We start from the raw sequence: 6,000 nt of genomic DNA on the forward strand, positions 1-6,000 counted from the left end.
CCCTGCTCAAAGCCTTCAGAAATATGCACTGCCCTGGGCATCCTCCTCAACCTTATTTGTTTTCACTGCTTGTGGCAAAACTAATTCAAATATTGCATGTGGATATAATCAGGTGTTAACTGATTTCCTTGAAGACAACATTTCCTTTCCACTTTCTCATTATCTTGGGTGTTTCTATGCCTCACAGTGTGGCAGGGATATTTTTACTCTGCTTTAGTTAACTACAAATCCACAGGTTTATTTTGTACTAGTTGAAAACCAGTAGATGCAGTACTCACACATGGCCAAGAGAGGGTGCTATTGACCCATTTCGGTCTAGCCTTTATGTTTTGCATACTGTAGTCATCTAATTTGCTTGCTAGTCTTTGAGTTTGTTTCAGAGAAAAGGCCCAACGTCAGAAAAGTTGAGAGGTTATATGATACTGGCTAAACTCTCAGATTCTCTAGGCACTCAAGAAAAAACATAACAAATAAAAACTTTGGTTTTAAAGATGCAGAGAAATGTCTGGCAATGCACCCTCAGGGGACCTCTCATTCCAGAAGTCTAGAGACCTCCCAGGAGGAAGAAGCACTTGCTTTCCTGTATCCCTATGTTTGCAAAAGCTACTCAGCCATTCCCTGGAGAGGTTTCTCTCGGTGCAGTCTCTTGGCTGACGTTTTGGATCACAAACGAGCAGTCTGCACATAACTCAATTTCAAGAGCTAAAAATCTTAGCCTTTAGTTGGGAATGCTTTTCCAACAAATAGGAAGTGGCAGTGATGTTATCTGAGGGAGGACATGGTGCCTCTGAACTCTTAGACCTTTCCAAGCTACACATATCCCTGTGTGCACAAGCACACACACACACACACACACACACACACTCACACACACACACACACACACTCATTCCCCTTCTCTCTCGCTCTTAAGTGACCTGAACTCCAATCCCTCTGCAGCCTCCTGAGGGCTTCTTTTCCTTTAATATGAATGAGAGTTACCAGGCAAGTTTATTAAAATGCAGATTCTGGCCGGGTGTAGTGGCTCACGCCTGTAATCCCAACACTTTGGGAGGCTGAGGCGGGCAGATCACAAGGTCAAGAGATCAAGACCATTTTGGCCAACGTGGTGAAACCCCGTCTCTATTAAAAGTACCAAAAAAATTAGCTAGGCGTGGTGGCGCTCGCCTGTCGTCCCAGCTACTCTGAAGGCTGAGGCAGGAGAATTGCTTGAACCCAGGAGGCGGAGGTTGCAGTGAGTCGAGATCGCGCTACTGCACTCCAGCCTGGGTGACAGAGCGAGACTCTGTCTAAAAAAAAAAAAAAGAAAGAAAGAAAAAAGAAAATGCAGATTCTGACTCAGGAGGCCTGGAGTAGCCCGAGGCTCTGCATTTTTAACGAGCTTCCAGGGGATATTGGCCATGTGGGTTTGCCAGCCACATTCTGAGGAGCAGAGGTTCGTGGCAGTGCAGAGTGGCATAATGACAGGCATCAATGTGATTGCTTTAGAGATGCCCCAGTGTTCCCGGAGGGAACCGAGGGTCGGGCTGCTTATTCTCGAGGCCTAGTAACGAGCTGCAGATGAACTGGGAAAGAAGAGAGTTTATTTCTGTAGCCAGACCAACTTAAAATTACAAAGATTTCCATTTCTTATATACCTTCTAAGCTATACGTCTATGTGTACGTGTGCATTCATCTAAAGTTCACCATCTAAGTGGTTAACTTCTTCTACTATAACTAAGGTCTGAGTTTTGAAGACCTTTCTCTGGAACCTCAGTAAATTTACTTAACCTAGATGGGTCCAGATGCGGGGTGATTACCCTTATCTTGTCTCCTGCTAAATCATGGAGGTTTGAGGAGTTCCTTTAGACCACCCCCAACCTGCCCCCCCGCCCAGTAAAACTTGTTTATGGAGGTCTAAGGAGTTTCTTCAGACCCCCAGTAAAACCTGTTTAATCCTACATGGGTCCTGTTAAGAATTCCTTCAATATCGTGTCATGCTTCAAGGCCCAGGAAAGGCCTAGGCCAAACTCTTGGTGGGCTTTGTTACATTCCAGCCTTTGTATAAGGAGACTGGCTCTATCCACTTTTAATATTTAACCTAACCACTCAGTCAGTGCTGAAACAGTTGTCATGGAGGCTGGCCTGTTCAGCTGTTACTGAGACCTGGCCTGCCACACCAGGACTCAGAATCAGAAGCCCTGGATTCAGATTCCGGCTCCACCACTTTCAAGCTTTATGGCCTGATCAAGCTAACGCCAGCCAGTCTCTCACAGCCTCAGTTTTCTCAGCAGCAACTTAAGGATAATTGTGCCTAGGACACAATGACTATTCTCGGCACAAAATTAGATGATGTGTATGGCATCAAATTCAATGCCTTGCCATAGAAAGTGCTTGGTTATGCTTTTTAGGAAATGTGAGACTTACGCATAAAATGGCAATGTGAATACTAGAGGTGGACACCTGGAGCTGCTTCTAGTTCCTCATGGAAATGACCTGTGGAATCATTTTCTAAACTTCCTTCTAAACTTCTACAACTTCATTAAAATTACCAGGACACTGTGAAAAACGCGAACTCTTGAGACCTGTCATCTCCCAGATCCTAAACTCGAATCTCTGTGGAGGAGAGGGGCTTACATTTTTAACAAGTGCTCAGAAGGATTCTTGAGATCAGGCATGTTTGAAACACTGGCCTACAGAATATAAAAATATGGAAAAACCTGCCTTCATTCTGGAAACTAGGGAAAGGTACCCTCTGTCTGTCTGAAACAGCAGCATTTTTCTGATAGATAATCACAAAGATGGGGCCAAAGGCAGCCTAGAAAGATAGCTCCAACACTTTGGTGAAAGATGGAAGAAGGAGAAAGTGGGGAAGGCCAGTCACCAAACAGACCGCCACAAAGCCCTTAACTCAGACTGCGGGCAGGCCTGGAGGGGCCTCCAGGCTCCCATCCTAGGGATATCTGCACTCCTGGAAGGCAGGGAGTGGGGTTTCCTGCTTGACAACAGGAAACCACATGCACTGAAACCACTCATCTGGGGTCTCCTTCTCCTGAGAGGATGAATATAGGGAGGAAAATCAGCAGGATCACGAAGACATTACAATGATGTGCACACCAAAATTGAACATAAGAATTCCCTTCCCTCTAGCAATTCCACTTCTGGGAATTTATGCCAAGGAAACAGTCAAGCCATGGGACAAAATTGAATGCATTCAGATGTTCAATGCACTACTGTTTATAACACTGAAAATTTTGAAACAACAGGAGAATGGTTAAATCAATGAGAACTGAAAAGGATTTAGGCAGGCAAAGAGTGAGAGGTGGCAAGCTTCAGGAGGGCTTGGCAAACACAAAGTCTTCCCATGAGAAAGCAGTGGACCTGTGTGATTGGAGCACAGGATGGGGAGGTAGGTTGGCATGAGAGGAGTGAAGGTGAGAGGGAGGCTAATTAGACAGGCCCTCACAGACCATGGCAAGATGCATGAATGCTATTGGAGGGCATTGACAAGTTCCAAGCATGGGAGCAGAACAATTGGATTTATTCTAAGAAGCTGATTATGGCTGTTCATCAGAGAGAGGAATGTACAGGAAGCAAGAGCAGAGGCGAAAAGGCCAATGAGAGGCTACTGCAGTGGTACAGGTGGAATGATGGTGGTAAAGAGGCAGAGAAGCAAGTGGACAAGAGACTGGCTTGGAGATAGAACTAACAGGACTTGCTGTTGTGTTGGCCATAAGTGGCAAGGAAAAGATGACTTCCAGGATTCGATCTTTAGAAATTGGGTGGCTGGGAGTGACATTATTAAAATGAGGGAGGCTGGGGTAGAAAGACAGGATTGAGGAGTGGAAACAAGAATTCCATTTTTAACATGTTGAATTTTTTTTTTTTTTAATACAGACAGGGTCTCACTATGCTGCCCAACTGGTATTAAAATCCTGGGCTCAAGTATTCCTCCCACCTCAGCCTCCCAAAGTGCTGGGATTACAGGCGTGAGATATCACGCCTGCCCTGAACATGTTAAGTTTTAACTGCCTAAGAGACATCCAATCAGAGATGTCAAGCAAGTAGTTGGATTTGTAAGTCTAGAGCTCAGAGAAGACATAAATTCAGGAGGTATCAGCCCACAGAACATTTTTTTTTAATTTTATTTTTATTTTTTATTATTATTATTATACTTTAAGTTCTAGGGTACATGTGCATAACGTGCAGGTTTGTTACATATGTATACTCGTGCCATGTTGCTGTGCTGCACCCATCAACTCGTCAGCACCCATCAACTCGTCATTTACATCAGGTATAACTCCCAGTGCAATCCCTCCCCATGATAGGCCCTGGTGTGTGATGTTCCCCTTCCCGAGTCCAAGTGATCTCATTGTCCACAGAACATTTTTAAAGCTATGAATGAATGAGTTTCTTTAGGAATGTATAGAGAAGAGGGCCAAGAAGAAATCCATGTGGAACACTAAAAACGCCAGTTTTGAAGAAGTATGTCTGGCATGACATCATTTTGTTTAAAAAATAAAGCCCCAAAATTTCATCATAACAAATGCAGAAGATACCTGCATAAATAAATATTCATCTGTTTATGGTGGTTATCTCTGGATAGGTGGGAGCAAAACGTTCATCGACACCCATGAAAGTCAGGTCAGTGACCAAGAACCTTTTTGCACCTGGTCTTTCCCAGATGGCTGCTTAAGGGGTCCAGGAGGAGAAGCCTGGAAGTCATGGTGCCCTATTTGATGATGAACCTATGAGAAGCCACTCTTCATTCGCTACCCAAGGGAGTAGGAGGAATGGGAGGGCTTTCATTTTCTCAGTTGTATATTTCTGTCAACGTTTAAGCTTTTATAAAGAACATCATTATTACTTTTCTATATAGAGAAAAAGCAATAAATGAGCTTATTTTAAATGGTGGCATCCATTGTTGGCAAAGCCGCTGTGCAGTGGAAACATGCATCTCTTTGGAGAAAATGTGAATTGGTACAACTTTCTGAAATGACATTTGAATGAATTTGAATGAATTTCATGCAAATGAAATTTTATGTCAAGCTCCTTAAAATGTTCATATCTTTTCACATTCAGGCACCTATCCTAGGGAAATAATCAGAGATGGGTGTTAGGAACCATGGAAAGATTTCAATAGTTTTAAAATAACAGCTTGCCCTGAGTCCATGAACCTACAAATGCCCCCAACTTGGCTGGGTCCAGCCATCCCTTATCCCCATAACATCTTTAAGGGAGCTGTACACACAAGGAACAAGGAATGTATGGGACACCAAATGACCACTGACGATTCCCTACCTCATGGCTACACCTTTCCCCGCAGAACTCCATGGAGTGGGTACTTCTTAGCCCAAGGCCCCAGGGAAGTTTCTCCCAAGTCCAGTTTCTGGATGAATACACATGAGATGGTGAGGTGGCCGAGTCCATCCTGGAAGACTGGGTCTCCTTGCATGGTGGAGAGGAGAACATCAGAGACAGGGACCATACTCAAATGCACCAACTTTAAATAACTGGGTTTGGTACCATGGCATGTCACCCCATTCCACCCCAACCACCATAATAAAAATGTATTATTAGACTCTAGCGGAGGCCGACTCACCCTGAAACAAACACAATGGGACTTTCTGGTGCCTCGCCTGTCCAGGCCTCCTCCTTGCCCCTGAGCCTAGTATTGCATTCATTCATATGCTTTTATTCCTTTCTTAAAGGGGGTCTCTAAAACTGCGTAAGTCTCCAGTCCCAGCCGACTAGGATGTTCTTGCTTTCAGAAATTTGAGATGGGAAATAAGAAAATAATCAAGCCGTTGGTAGTAGGAGCTGCAGCTGTCTGAAAGGAGGGATCATGAGGGACCCTGAGGAGAGCAGAGCAATGAGCAAGCCAGAGATTTGTTTCAGCTGACCTTGTGAGAAATCACTAGGCCGGGAGAGTGAAAAGGAGGATGCAAGTGCTGGCAGAGCTGCGGTGTTGCAGGGAGGAGTGAATGAGTGAGTGTGATGATGCATAACTGCCTGAGCATG

Source organism: Macaca nemestrina, chromosome 2 (genome assembly GCF_043159975.1).
Source record: "Macaca nemestrina isolate mMacNem1 chromosome 2, mMacNem.hap1, whole genome shotgun sequence".
Lineage (NCBI taxonomy): Eukaryota > Metazoa > Chordata > Mammalia > Primates > Cercopithecidae > Macaca > Macaca nemestrina.